The sequence below is a fragment of the Pongo abelii genome, chromosome 5 (assembly GCF_028885655.2).
Source record: "Pongo abelii isolate AG06213 chromosome 5, NHGRI_mPonAbe1-v2.0_pri, whole genome shotgun sequence".
Lineage (NCBI taxonomy): Eukaryota > Metazoa > Chordata > Mammalia > Primates > Hominidae > Pongo > Pongo abelii.
Genome location: NC_071990.2, coordinates 105,047,516 through 105,062,950, shown reverse-complemented (window position 1 = coordinate 105,062,950; position 15,435 = coordinate 105,047,516). Strand labels below are relative to the sequence as shown.

The 15,435-nt window shown below is 34.9% G+C and overlaps 1 long non-coding RNA gene across 1 annotated transcript in view; it reads right to left on the bottom strand.

Moving 5' to 3' along the window:
- LOC129060010 (uncharacterized) overlaps positions 1–15,435 on the bottom strand; it is a 132,890-nt gene that overhangs the window by 101,556 nt on the left and 15,899 nt on the right. Inside the window, exons 2-3 of the long non-coding RNA XR_008526317.2 lie at positions 11,714–11,825; positions 11,079–11,138 (exon numbers count right to left, since the gene is read on the bottom strand). This is a non-coding gene — a long non-coding RNA (uncharacterized LOC129060010). The remainder of the gene's footprint in view (positions 1–11,078; positions 11,139–11,713; positions 11,826–15,435) is intronic.

Sequence of the window (15,435 nt, the reverse complement as noted above, 5' to 3'; positions counted from 1 at the left end):
CACTGATTGTAATAAATGGTTATATAAAATTATTTTAGCATACATGTTATATAATGTGACATAAGGTATTCTTTTTTTTCTTTCTCTCTTTTGGACCTTAATTTTCAGTTAGTCATTGGCTTACATCTTATCTCCCACCATAATGGTAGAAATTAATAGGATAAAAGTACTCTATTCAAAGACAAATTATCTTTTCACTGATATACTTCAGTAAGTGCAAATTCCCTCTGCACTTACTAAAAGGCTTAGAATAGTAGAAAAGTGCTAGTTAACTGAAATTGTGTTTCCTTTCTTAGACCATAAAACTTTCGTTTATTTCATCTGTTAAACTTTTTGTAAATACAGAAATTTTGAAGCTATTTGGTATTACGTGATACATATTTTGGCATTGTTGCTATTCTGGATTTCTTCCTTGGTACTTTAATTTTGTGGTTCAGTGAGCAAAACTAAGAGTTCTGCAGGAGGACTTGTGCTTAAAACAGTCAGGGGCGTACTGCCTGATGAGACATTCAATCTTTTCCCTTGATGAGTGTGTCCAGTCAGAAAAGCCCTTTTGTTTTTAAACCCAGGAAAGGTTTTAGAGAAAATTACCATCCAAACAGTGAAAAGCAACTCAGGATTTTGCAATTCCATATAGTGTCACAATCAAATACGTGTTAGGTAAATGTGTTGGGAAACTTGATTGTAATGATAAAATAGACATTTTTGTTTTCATCATTTAACTTTGCCAATTCAAACAGAATAATGTTATGGAATTCCACGTCAGAGAGTAAGTTAACAATGACATATTTTATGCTATTAAGTCCTCAAGACAACTAAATAAAGTAGGTCTTAGTAATTTTCATGTTTAGATGAGAAACTTAAGCATTAGGAAAGTTAGCTAATATCTCCAGTGACATATAGATGTTAAGAGGTACATTTGGGCTTCAAACTCATGTCTGTCTGATCCACAAGTCCTATAATAAAACAAACATTCTAATGCAATAAGACAGAATTTAAAATTCAATTAATCAAAAATATTTATTAAGTGAGTAGTATTTGGGAGGTAGCATTCCTGGAAGAGAAGTAGATATAAATAATAAACTCCTAAATAATAAACTACTATTCTTACTACAATTCTTTAGTTTTTGTTACCATAAACTAGTTGTCCCAGATATTTTCTTAGCTATCCCCAGGCCAGCTTTTCATATAGGATTTTTTCTGGACCACATTAGAGAAATATTTTCTTTACAAATGCAAACTGAAATTACATTAACCAATAAAGTTATATTATTAAAACATATAATCAAGACTAAATATAGAACATAACAGAGTATACAGTAATATTACAAGTAATATCTTACAAATTGAAAATATATTAACCAATACATTATAAATATATAAATTATATATCACATAATTATGAACTAATAAATTATACTAACCAGTCTACAAATAGCAATTATATTATCCAATAAAGTTATGTTATTAAAACATATAATCAAGTCTAAATACAGAATACAACAGAGTACACAGTAATATTACAAGTAATGTCTTATAATAACTTATTTTTACATTTTGATTTTGACTTTTAGAATTTCAAATGTCTTAACATATATTCTCACATATTGAATTGGTTGTTTTAATGATATATTTTAAGAGCTTGTCTGGCAATATTTATTAATTATTTTCAAGTTATTATCTGTGATTTGTTACTTAAAAATGGAGTTTACAGTTACTTACTAATGGAGTTTAGAGACTGCGTGTGATTTCTGTTGGACTTTTCCTATTCCAGCCCAAACTCAGATGTCCACTTTTTTGGATTAGTTTCTGGACAGCTAGATAAAGAGAAACATTTTGTGTCCCAACCCCACTGACAAATAGACCTAGAAAAATGTGGCTGATTCCATTCCCAATGTTCTAGTTTATATTATCTTCTATTCTGCAGATTCTGGTCAACTGACTTTACTAGCTGTTATTTATTTTCTTTCTTTCAGGTTCTTATAACACAGATTTTGTTTTTTCTTGACTAGCTGAAGCCGGATTTCTGTGGAGCACCACCCTCCCCGCTGTGCTCCACTGCACTTGAGTCCTGACTTTCTCCTAGTTCCTTCCAGTTCCTTTCAATTAGGGGGCTTCTCTTAGTCTATTTTGTACTTCTATAACAGAATGCCACAGACTGAGTAATTTATAATAAGCAGAAAGTTATTGGCTCATAGTTTTAGAGGCTAGGAAGTCCATTATCAAGGTGCTGGCCTCCGGCAAGGGCCTTCTTGCCTTGTCATCACATGTGGAACGCTGAAGAGCAAAAAGGGAGAGGGCAAGAGGGGACAGAACTTGCCTTTTCATAACAGCTTTAATTCCACCCATGAGGGTGGAGCCCTCGTGACTTAATCACCTTTTAAAAGTCCACTCTTTTAATATTGTTACAATGGCAATTAAATTTCAACATGAGCTTTGGTAGTGGATACGTATTCAAACCGTAGAGGGACTTCTCCTCAAAGACTTTAGCTCATCTTGAAAATCTTTCCCTCCTAAAAATTTAGGCAATGCTTATGTTGGGACTGCCACCACCTAGAAGACAGGACTCTGTGCCACATGGATATATTTCCTTCTAGATCTACCCTACAAAAATCCTAGCTTGGTTCCATATTATTCCTTTCAATTAGAGGAATAGCCTCTTATAAGGAATTGTATCATTTGTTATAATAGCCACTTATAAGGAATCGTATCATTTGTTATCAGTTAAAAATTAATGTGTAGATTGGAATTATTTCAAAAAAAAATAGCTTAAACATTCCCAAACTAACTTACTGATAGCTGAAGGGAAGGGAGAACTTTGTGACTTATTCTCTTTACCTAATTATACCAAAAGTTTCCTGATTGGCCATGAAAAAAGCAGAGAGAAAATCAGAAAAATAGTTTGTTTAGTGATAGCTGAAAAGTAAAGAGGAAACAGTTTGCTGTCCCTCTGCCAGATTAGAGAACATTCTAATTTGAGAAAGAAGTCCTAAATACCTAATTAACAGGTCATATCCTAAAAATTGTGCCTATCCTAGGCACAATACAAATGGAAATGCTTAACTGAGCAGAAGCATAGAGAAGCAGACAAAATGTCCCTCAATACTTCTGGGCATCTGTTTTTAATCTATAAAATAAGTGGATTGAATAAAATATCTGTAAAATAACTTTCCATTTAAATAACTTATAATGAATACCCTGTCCAGGAGACCATCTGAAATCTGGGCTCTCAGAGGCAGATCACTGTAAGGCCTTATATTTATTTAAAAGAATGTGTTTATAGGCCAGGCACAGTGGCTCATGCCTGTAATCCCAGCAGTTTGAGAGGCTGAGGCAGGCGGATCATGAGGTCAGCAGTTCAAGACCAGCCTGGCCAACATGGTGAAACTCCATCTCTACTAAAAATACAAAAATTTGCCAGGCGTGGTGGTGGGTGCCTGTAATCCCAGCTACTCGGGAGGCTGAGGCAGGAGAATCGCTTGAACCTGGGAGGCGGAGGTTGCAGTGAGCCGAGACCATACCATTGCACTCCAGCCTGGGCAACAGAGTGAGACTCCATCTCAAAAAAAAAAAAAAAAAAAAAAACAAGAATGTGTTTATAGAGATTGATATTAGTTAACTGGCAAATTTATATCTATGCCTATCTCTAATCTATATCTCTACTTCCATTAAGCAGTAGGTGTTATGCTTATTTTTGAAATTTACCTATTTCAAAACACTGACTGTCTACTCTGAAAGATACTAAGTACATAGAACCATTAATAATCTTTCTTCTAATACATTTATGTGTATGTGGAGTGGTTATTGGGAATATGGAATATTTAATGTTTAATTTGGTGGTACTGTCTGAGGACGTCAGCTATGAAAGGAATAGAACACAATATAATTGTGTTCAGAAAAGAATAAGATAATTTCTGACTAAAGAGAAGAGAATGTTACAATCAGAATGCAGCTGAATTTCCACAGGTAAGATGAATGAGATGAGATTACAGAGAAAAATAAGGGTAAGAGCAAAGGGCCGGAGGCTAAAAGGCAAGGGATATATGCAAAGGAGGGTAAATAGTTCTGTTTGACTCAAGTAAAATATTAATAGCAAAATATGAACCTGAGTATCAGAGCATATTGAAAGAATGATAAATATTAGTTTAATTTGGTTGGCACTGGGAAGCAGTTGAAGGATTTTAATGGAGAAAATTTATGTTGTTTATAAAACATGGCTAACAACAATAGATTGGAAAAGGAGCTGAATACAGGAGTGAAAAAATGTTTAGAAACTATTATTTAGTCAAAAGTCAAATAGTATCAGAAAAGAGAAAGGGAGAATCACTTAGACCTAGTGACTCATTGCATAATAGAAAGTAGGGAAGAAACATGATTCTAAAATGGCTGTAAGAATAGTGCACCTTTGAATAAAATAGCGGGGGAAAAGCGGTCCTGTAGCAAAGACAAGCACAGTGTTAAACATGCAAGACTTGACTTAAAGAGATTTTGCTCAGAAATATTCTAGATTCATTTGCAAAGAGATAAATATTGAATAGGACATTCCTTGTTTGTTGTTGTTGTTATTTTAGTTTACAACATTTTGGGTGATAAGACTAATTTTATGTTAAATAAGCAAACTGAAACTCAGGTGGGTCACATGACCTGTTAAAAGTTACACAGCCAGTCAGTGACAACACCAAGACACACATCTTTTTTCAAGCATAAGGTATAATATAGGCTTTCTGAAGCTTTTGTTAGAGAAACAGAAATTGAGAGAATAATACTCTAAGGATTTTGTTGGTTTGCATGTTTGTCTTAACATTAAAAAGGGAGAACATGACGCCAAGTGAAAGTAAGTTTTATCTGCTGATGACCCAGGGTTTGTGAAGAGACCCAGGGTTTGTGAGGAGACTAACAAGAAATGGAACCAAAGTACAAATTTGCTTAGTTTAGGAAAAGAAAAGAACTATTCTTCCTTTGAGACTGAAAGGAAGTCATAGCGATGAAGTCATTGGGGTATAACACAAGAAACTGGGGCGCTTTGGTTATGAGTGGAAGATGTAGAAATTTTATGGAGTAACGGGTTGAACGTATAAATTTTTGAGAAAAAGCAGAAGACCAGGTGAGGATAAATAGCATAACTATATAGTGATATCAACCATTGAGTTTCATGACTTTCTAAAGCAACAATTAAAATCCAAGAGGCCATATTTACTTAATGAATATCTCATAAGTAAAGTAGTATTAAGTTACCTATAAATTAAAACTGGTATATTCTGGTCAAAATTAGTTTTACATTGTGAAATGTCATGTGTTATTTGCAGATGGCCAATTAAGACTGTCATTTTTCTCTATACTTTACCTTAGAAGTTTATCTTCTTACAGTCTGACTGCAACTCTGATACTTACTCACTGGAAGGTTGTTCCAAAATGACCTCCCTCAATAAGCCATGCACACCTTTACTTCTCTTAGTTAGCAAGATGAAACAATAGAATGAACAGAAACATAATGACAAATATAAACACTTTTAATAAACTACATTTTAATGAAATTCAGACTTTACTTATTCATCATGAAATGGTACTTAGATGTACAAAACAGCACTAGAACAAAGTATGAGGTGTAAGACATCAAATTATAAGTTACAGAAGGGATAAATCACATTATATGACAGTGGTCAAGAAAAGTTTAAAGGAGAATATCTTTTGGCTTTAGAAACACATAGAATAAGAAATTACTAGTAAATTAGAGGTGGGAGAGATATATCTCTAGAACAATGCATAAACTAATTTGAAAAATGTTTATATAAGTAAAATGAATATTGCTGGAAAAATTGGTTGGCATTAGATTGTAGAGACTAATATTATTCATAAAATGAAGACAATAAATGTTAAGCGATGTTTTATGTATTCCAATTGGGGTGTTTGGATGATTGCTTTGGAATGGGAAGAGAATAGAGAAGAAGAGAACAGATGGAAGATATCATGATTCAGATGCACGTTAAATATCAACTGATCCGATCAGGCCAATGGCCTGACCAGGGAATTGAAAGAAAATTGGAAAAAATCATGTAAAAGAGATTTAAAAGAGAAAAAGAATTTTCTATTTACAAAGAAAATCATAAATAATGGGATGGGGGAATTAAAGTGATTGGTATATTTGAACAAGCATTCTGATATAAATAGAGTGTAGGTGAAGTGCCTGGAAATGAAGTTGGAAGAGGTAGTCAAAGCTAACATGCAAAAAGGTTATGTTAACCAACTTGAAATTTATTTTGCAGAAAATGGAGATTCAGTAAAGTTGTCTTAAGTAGAAGAATAGACAGAAGTAAGATTAAAGGAAAGTTTTGCAGCAGCACCAGCAGAGTACATAAACTAAAGCATAAAGTTTGATCTGTATCTGGGAGATCATTCTGGAGGATGAAATCAAGAGCGCAAAAGAATAAAGAGGTTGTAGGGTAGAGGACTGTGTTAAGAAGAGTGAAATATAACTGGTAAATTTTCTAGCGGTAGAAATTAAGATGCAGAATGTGGCCACCTGAGAAGTTAGATAAGTGAGAAGAATTGCTAAAGAAGTTAAGAATTTATGATATACAGCTGGTGAATAGTTCATAAGTATAGCCATTTTTGTTACCTCCCATTATGGCAAAAATGACTGGGTGTCAGTGGATGGTGAACAAAATGGTTGAAAAATGTGGGATAGATGACTAGATTTCACAGACCAGAGGAGGATGAGTTATTAAAGGAAGCTTTCAGAAGAATGGGCTGGAAATTGGCAATAGGGATCCAGGAGAATGCTGGATCTGATAAATGGGGTATGGAGAAAATGAGAATCCTTTTAGAAGGATGTGAGGAAGGCGATATTGTCAGAAATATGTCAAGAGGTGGACAGAGAATTTTAGCAGATGGTTACACCTGTAGAGGGATTTCTTGGCAATGCAAAATGAGAAAATCCTGAAGGCAATGAATCCTTTACACATTTTTAAAAGGCATATTCCAAAACACATTTTGGTTCCAATTTCAGAGCCTAACAGATCCTCCGCCTCATACTTCAGATAACACCAGACACTCTAGAAAGAATTGTTGGAAGATCAGCAGGTGAAGAGTTGGGCTGATTTGGAGGTAATCTGAGGAAAGTTAAGCAGGAGGGTGGAAAGACACCTGGAGGGTGGAGGGACAAATACGAATTTACAAATAATAGGCTTAATAAGATTTCCACCCCCTCCTTTTTCTCAGAGCATTTACTTCAGAAACCTTGTAAGTACTTTCCTCTCTCTTTGAAAATGTGTATAAAACATTTTGAAGATGGCTTTTGTCAACCTTATGACCCAGTAATGTCTTTATCAAGACCTGGGAACCAGCTCTTTGAAATGTAAAAAGTCAATTAGCTAACATAGATGGTCACCCCAACTACCAGGTAAAGTTAGCATAAACTATGGGTCACAAACGGTGCTGTCAGGCCTTCTTACTTGAGCACCAGTTATTATTTATCTTGAACACTTGTATGTAATGGGTTGTATGTACTTGACTATATAAAAAGGTGAATTTCTTTCTTCTTTGTAATCATGTAGTGGATTGCCTGTGATGCATATGTCGCATTCTGGCTTAATGCTCATTCAATAACAAAAGTGTTTTTTCTCTCTACTGCCTTTGTGGAGAGGATTTCTGGATTGGGAGATTTTGTTTGTAATTATATTTTTCCAGTAACGATTGGATAGGGATTGTTCATCAAAAGGACCTTAATGTAACTAACATACATCAAATCTCTAATTATTATTTTGGGCAATATTGTTACAGGAATTCTCTGTAACTTTCTTATCTAGGTGTCTTGTCAGCAATTGATAATTGTGACCCATGGAACTTGATTCAAGCATATGCATAGGTGGTGGCTGGACAAGGTCACTTCAAAGTTTCTTTGAGCACAAAGAGTCTATGATTTCCTCACGGAATAAGAAAGCCTGATTCAATCAACTTCTCCTATGCATTCATTAACACGTTATGTACAAAATCTATTTATTAATGATTACTTTTGCATCAATAAATATTACTGTTGCTTATAGTAGTTCACCCTTATCTGAGGCTTCTTTTTCCGCAGTTTCAGTTACCCATGCTCATTCCTGGTCTAAAATGTTAAAAAGAAAATTCCAGAAATAAACAATTTACAAGCTTGTTTGTTTGTTTTAGACAACATTTTAGAGGGTTTATTTCCTATCTCCCTAGAACTATATCCTTTAATCCACACTTGGGGATAATTGATGGCATTGTTCAGGAAGGTAGCTCAAATGGGTTGAAGCTGTCATTGTTTATCCAGGAAGATAGATACAACACCAATTTTTTTTTGTTGTTGTTTTTTAAATGCTGGATTCCAGGGAACCAGCTCCTGCTGAATGGGGCCTGATAGAAATTCCAGATAGAACTCTCATGGATTCTGCTGAACCATAAAGTGCCACTTAACAGACAATTTGCACAGTCTGTGAACTGCTCCCATTCACTAAACTTCTTTTTTAGCTGTTGCAAACTTTATCTCATCAAACTCTTATCTTCTTACTACACAGAGCAGCATTTTAAATGGTACATTTTAGGAAAGAAGGAGGAGAGAAGGCGTTTCATGAATAACTGAAACCGGACAACAGCTAGGAAGATGCCTATCTGTCTTATGGCAATGGAGATCCAAACCCTGAATCTTGACTTATTCTAGGCCTGTCTGATCCTTTTCACCTATTTAGGACCTCTTACCACTATCATATATTTGCAAAGTGACCCATGGTTTTTTTTCCAGGTGTCACTGTGAATGTCAAAAGTTTTAAATTGCATGCCGTTCTGGGTAGCGAGATGAAATCTCATGCAATCTTGCCCGGGAAGTGAATCATTCCTTTGTCCAGCCTGCTCACACTGTATGCATGACCTGCCCGCGTTAGTCACTTAGTTGTCATCTCCACCATCAGATAGAAAAAACACAGTATATATAGCGTTTGGTGCTATCTGAGGTCTCAGGGATCCACTGGGGATCTTGGATCCCTGTAGACAAGAGGGGATTATTGCACTAATACTTTAGGCCTAGTTTACATTTAGGATAACACAAGTAACATTTTTCTGTGTGTGCACCAGGTATCAAAAAAGAGATGGGGCAAGTTTTAAATTTTGACTTTTGGTTGCTGATTAAATCCCCTCCTAAATATTTTCATTGCCTATTTTGTCTCTCCTTGTAGTGTTTCTCTTCTTCCCCTACACCCCACCCCCTTTTTTTTTCTCTTGGAGTCTTTTCATTTCCCAATAATTTGTTACCTATCAAAAGAATGCTGGCATATTTCTTATATATATAGTTCCTTGGAAATTCACGCTGGTGTCTTTGCTTCCTTCTGGTTAGGGCTCCAGTTTCATTCTAATCACTATAACCTCTTTGGCATCATTCATTTTCTTAGAAGTCTCTCTATATGCATGCCAAACTAACGAGAAATACTTTCTCAATCTCTGTTAGCATGCATAAAATGCCTTAGTTCTTCTCCTCTTGTCCTCAAACATAGTTTCTGTTTATCTGGGCCTCCTGAGTTCTGGTAGACTCAGCAGCAATCCCTGACAAGGTAGGTACTGTGGAAAGCCTACTTGTTAAATAAAGAATTCCAAGCCTCACGCCATCCTGCCCAGATGAACCACTATTTAATCTTCATTTGTTATTGGGTTGACAGCACTAAACAAAGAGTTCCTACTTCACGAGATAGCTCTTAAAAATCATCTTAATTGACTGCTTTTGATACTGCACAGTAACTACATCCCCAAGACAAACTACTGGAGATGGAAGGATTACAATGAGAGTAGAATAGGAAATGTTTGCCGCCAGAACAATGAACATAATGAATGAAATATGGGATGGGTGCTGAAAGGCTTTTAGGTTATATCTTTTTGCACTCAGAAAGATTTCTTGTTCATTTTCCACCTCTGGTTTAAGAAGGCAAAGAAACAATGGCCTCTTTACAGTGTTTTTGAGATGACCTTTCTGTCTTCAGTGTCTGGATAGAAAAATATAGCTCCCTGGAGCTAGAATCAAAGAAACCTTGTGGGAAAAAAAGCAAAAAAAAAAAAAAAAAAAAAAAAAAGCAGTAAAGCCCCTAGGCAGATAAGGCCTTGGACCATTATTTCCAGAAAGAATATAAACAGAAGTTCCAGAAATAACATAAAGTCAGACATCATGAACTATTCATCACATCTGATTTAATGGGATCATTATAACTGGCATTTAGCATGCGTTAATAGCATCTAAGACACAGATGCTTTTTTTTTTTTTGACTGTTGAATGAATAATGGTCCATGATTTAGGTTTTCTTAATGACTCCTTAATATCAACTCTTTTGGCAAGAAAAGCTGGTCAAATGTATGACATTTATTTTATATTAGCAGCATGGAAAATGTGCATGTTTGTAATCAAGGTAGATTTTTACATTACATCTCTAATGATTTCTTATGAAAAGTAGATGGTTACAAAGAGTGCATCTCCAGCTTAAGTATCAAATGGCAGTGTATTAGCCAGTGATGGGAGAAAAAAATACAGATACTAAGATAGTATTGCAGATTTATAAAGCAAGCAAAAATCTTATACTTTTCAGAGTTCATCACTTTATGGAAAGTTTTACAAGCTACAAATTCATGGGCCAGTATTTTTCTTCTGTTTGCAAGAAATCATGTTGTGCAAAAAGAGCAGAGAGAAGCCATTCTTTTGTTCCACTCTCACCTATGACTTTCCCTAAAGTTACATTCTCTATACTTTCTGGTGTGACATAAGAAGAAGACACACCATTTCCTTTGATATTTAGCCTTAAGGAAATTTCTAGATGAGCAATAATGTTGTGTCCCGTCCCCTAAAGTTTTCCTGAGCCTCCTGATCTGGGATCCTATTAATTATAAGCCTCAATTTGTTGCTGACATCAAAGGGACCTTCATGTACAGAAAGGCTCAGAGTGACATGACAAATAATCGACCAGACCAACAGAAGGGCTAGCTGGCACTTTTGCTGACATGGTGTATTAGTTCGTTTTTATGCTGCTGATAAAGACATACCCGAGACCAGGCAATTTACAAAAGAAAGGTTTAATTGGACTTACAGTTCCACATGGCTGAGGAGGCCTCACAATCATGGTGGAAGGCAGAGGAGTAAGTCACATCTTACGTGGATGGCAGAAGGCAAAAAAAGAAAAAAAAAAAAAGAGCTTGTTCAGGGAAACTCTGTCTTATAAAGCCATCAGATCTCATGAGAGTTATTCACTATCACGAGAACAGTGCAGGAAAGACCCACCCCCATAATTTGATCACCTGCCACCGGGTCCCTCCCACAACATGTGGGAATTCAAGATGAGATTTGGGCAGGGACACATCCAAACCATATCACATGGTGTGTATTGTTGATGTAGGCGAGAGTTACTATGACAATATAGAATAATGAAATTATGTAATTGGAAAAGGAACTAATTTAAACATTGTGTTCTACTCCCCAGCTCAGATTGTAAAATACAGACACATCTACTTTTGAATGTTTCAATTAAATGTTTTGGACTGCCATATAGCTTCTGTTGAAAATACTCCCTTTTCTTCCCTCTCGTCATTTCTCTTATGATAATCTTGAGTCCTCCAGGGTTTTTACAACTATCTTTTGGATGTACTATACAAATTTGCACTCTTGCTCTCCAGTATTTCCAACTCTGTATTTCAGTGGCTTCTACCAGAGAAAAAGGAACATTACCTTAGTATTTCCATGTTGGAAGGGATCAGCTCATTTTCCCCATGTCTCTTTTCTCTCAAAACTTTCTGCATGTTTCTTGCTGGCTCCTTTTTCCAGCCCACATTTTCACTAGCTGTAACCAAGGTACACATATGCTTTCCAAAAGGAAACCCCTTTCCCATCCTCACAGTCAAAGTAATCCCATGATTAGCATAGCTTTTACATCCTGTCCGCCTGCAATGACCCTGATATGGATGTATGGATCTAGGCTCTTGTTCAGTACTGCAGTTATGATCATCAATTTTATATGTAATCTCACTTGATTTCTTTCTATTGACTCTAAAATATTTATTAGTAATTATTCCCTTGAGTACTTTACAGATGAGCAAATGGAGGGAAGAAATATTGGAATGTGCTCAATAGTGCTGAAAACTAGGTGAAGATAATAATTATCTGTGGAGCTTTTTGAACAGTACTTTGGGTTCTTTTTTAATAAATAGAACTCAGGAATTGGTGCTTTTAACAAGTGCTTCAGGTGGTTCCGGTGCAGCTGGTTACAAAACCTACATTTGGGAACCTCAATCAGACAACACAATTGGTTGTAACCATGGAAACGATGTTATCCATATTTCTTTTTCTAGTTCACTTTAGTAATTGCCATTACAATTCAAAATTAGCTTCCAATCGAGAACAACGGTGTTATTTTCAGAAGTGTTAAAATGAGAACATATATTTTTTCTCAAGGCAGTTTTCCTTCATGTAGAAAAATGAATAAATCAGGACCCTTGTAGTTATGCTCTACTTGAAAAATTTGAGCAGGTTTGCTATTTCATGCCTGGGTTTCTTTTCATTTTTAAGTTTTTGATATTATAGGTCAAGTATCATAGGAATCCATGTTTCTGTCCATGACTAAATTAAATTAACTTCAGAAGAACAGTGTTATTCTCAAACGTCAGCATTAACACCATTTCTCATCCAAATGGACATGCATGTCAATACTAGGGTAAGGAGGCTTAATTATATTTTGTACACTTTTATATTAATATTTATTAGTACTAATAGAACTAATTTTAATCTAATGGAAATCTAATTTTACTCTAATCTAATATTTTCTCTTTAAAGACCTGTGTGTTACCTTGTTTGTAAGAATGTAAATTCATTTCAACAATAACCTCATCCCTCATACTTCTTTGAATTAGGAATATACATATATAGTGTATAAGGAAACAAAAAAGCATTATATTTGTCAATGTGCTTAATTATTTCTGTGACCTTGATGATAGGTAAATTATTAGAATGAGATTATTTAATTTTCTTCCTGTTTCCTCTAGTATCAAGTTGTTTCCCAGGAAGTAACACAAAACACATCCTGGTGTTTACATGAATAGTTTTATTACCTGAAGAAGCAATTATCGAAAATTTGACAAGTTATAAGAGCATTTCTTTACACGGTTGAATACAAGTGCTCTGAAGGATTAAATGTCCAACAATATGGAGATCAGCATAAATAGAATTGAAGACAAAACTTAACATTTCAAAAATTTGCATAGAGCAACTATATTTTATAAGAGAGAACACTGAATTATATACTTTAGAGTGAATACTAAGTTCAAGCAGTGCTGTAAAAGGGTGTTTATTTTGTTGATGTTAAGCTGGATTATTTTATCCCAAGGCAAATCAGCGGGTCTGTGCAATACCATTAGTATGTTCTAGCCACGATTTAAATAAAAGCCTAGTCCATTAGCAGGGCATGAATAGTTCTCTCTGAGCAGTGCTGGTCTTGATGAATGCCTTGGAAGTATTAGCCAAAGAGATAAGGTGATAGATTGGATTTTGAAGAGTTTAATTTTTTCCTCTTTGCTTTCTAAAGGCAGTGAAAGGAGAAGCTTAGTCTTTGTGATAAAATTCTAACCTGTCACCTCATAATTTAAAATCAATGTGAATTTGGTTGGGAGTCTGCACTATAATTTAAGATAGCTTAATATTAAGTGTTATTAATAGGATGCGAGAATCAAGGAGACGGGTGTGTGTGTGTGTGAGTGCACATGAACATGTGCACATGCTTAAGTAAAGGTGTTTGTAACATACTTAATAAAGGTGCTGGTGAAAAGTTAAACTAGCAGGAATTGGTGAAAAGTTAAACTAGCAGGAATTAGTGAGAACAGCCAGAATTACTGATTTGACTGGTGCTATCCAAGAAGAAAATATGCCTAACATTTTGGAGAAGGGAAATCAATGAAGAAGAAGAGAAAATGCTACACTAAGAAAGCAGCAAGATAGAGGAGAGAGAGCCAGTATTTCCAGAAGCCAACTGGTTACCCAGAAAACACCTCCCTCTACACGGTGCTAGACACTCTGTGGATTTACTGTATTTCTGTCTGTTCTCTGTCTTTGCATAATAAAAACTTATTTATTTGTTGTTTAGTTCACCAAAAACTGACAAAGCTATAGTGGGTTTGTTCAAACTAAACTCTAAATAGCCTAAATAATGCATGAATTACAGTGCTCCTTTAATCATTTATAATTATAAAATCGAGGGTATTATGCATTTTTGATGGTTAATGTCACTGAGATCTGATAGTCTAGTAGATCCATTCCATTTCAGAGATACCTGCCCAGGAAACCTCCTTGGTTATGTCATCTCCTTTCCTAGACAAGACTCATGACCAACTGAAAAAGTGTTTCTCTTAAACTTTCCCTTTTTCTTACATATCATCCTGCTTTTATTAAGAAACTTCTAGTTGGGACTAAGTGTAATGCAACTGACAAAACTGTCGATTACATATGTCAATATATTCATTTTTATCATGATGAAAATTTTGTTATTTTTGTGTTTATGTTTCTCAGCTCATCTTACTAGAGAAGAGGCAATGTATATTTCACTGCCATATCTCTAGCACTTACTACACTCTCTGGCACACCATATTAGCTTAATAAATACTTAATACTTTTAACAATTTCTTTTGGAAATCAAACTTCTATTCACATATTATATGCTAGGTTGGTTAGTTAAGTGTGCAAATTGAAATCCAACTGTCAGGATTGGAATCCAGTTACTCCTAATTGTGTAACCTTGGGCAAATTATTTTTGTAAAATAAGACTGATAACAGTGCCTATTTCATGAATTGTTTATAAAAGGCTTTGCTAAATACCTGGCACAGAGAAAATGTTCAATATATCTTAGCTACTAATATCTTTTAAGGTGAATTACTTAATAGGTGCTGCATTTCATTTATTACATGTTGATTTTCCCTAACTTAACTTAATCTCAGTGGTTAACTTTAACTTCAAAAGTTCTGAATATCTTTCTCTCCTTCCCCACTCCTACTGCTACAAAGAACCAGCTATAAGAAGCAAATTATAATTCAGCTAACTTGTTTGGAAATACTGGTCAAAATGAATTGGTTGTAAACCTTCAACAAAAGCTATCTGAAATCAAGACAGGTAAGTATTAAGTGGTAAAATGCTGAGATGTAATTCATCTTAACAAATACCTATTAAGAACCAACTAGAAGCTCAGCAATGTGCTAGAAAAACAAGAAAATAATTACATTTATTGATTGCCTATTCTAAACTTCCTTGTGCTTGATGCAACATACATCATCTTATTTAAGTTCTCAAAATTATGCTGTGGAGAAGGCATTCTAATTTATGTAATGATTCCAAGTCAATGCATGCTTTTCTACTTTTTTTTCTACTAAAGCTCATTGCTAGGCACGATGGAGCAGATTTAATGAATAAA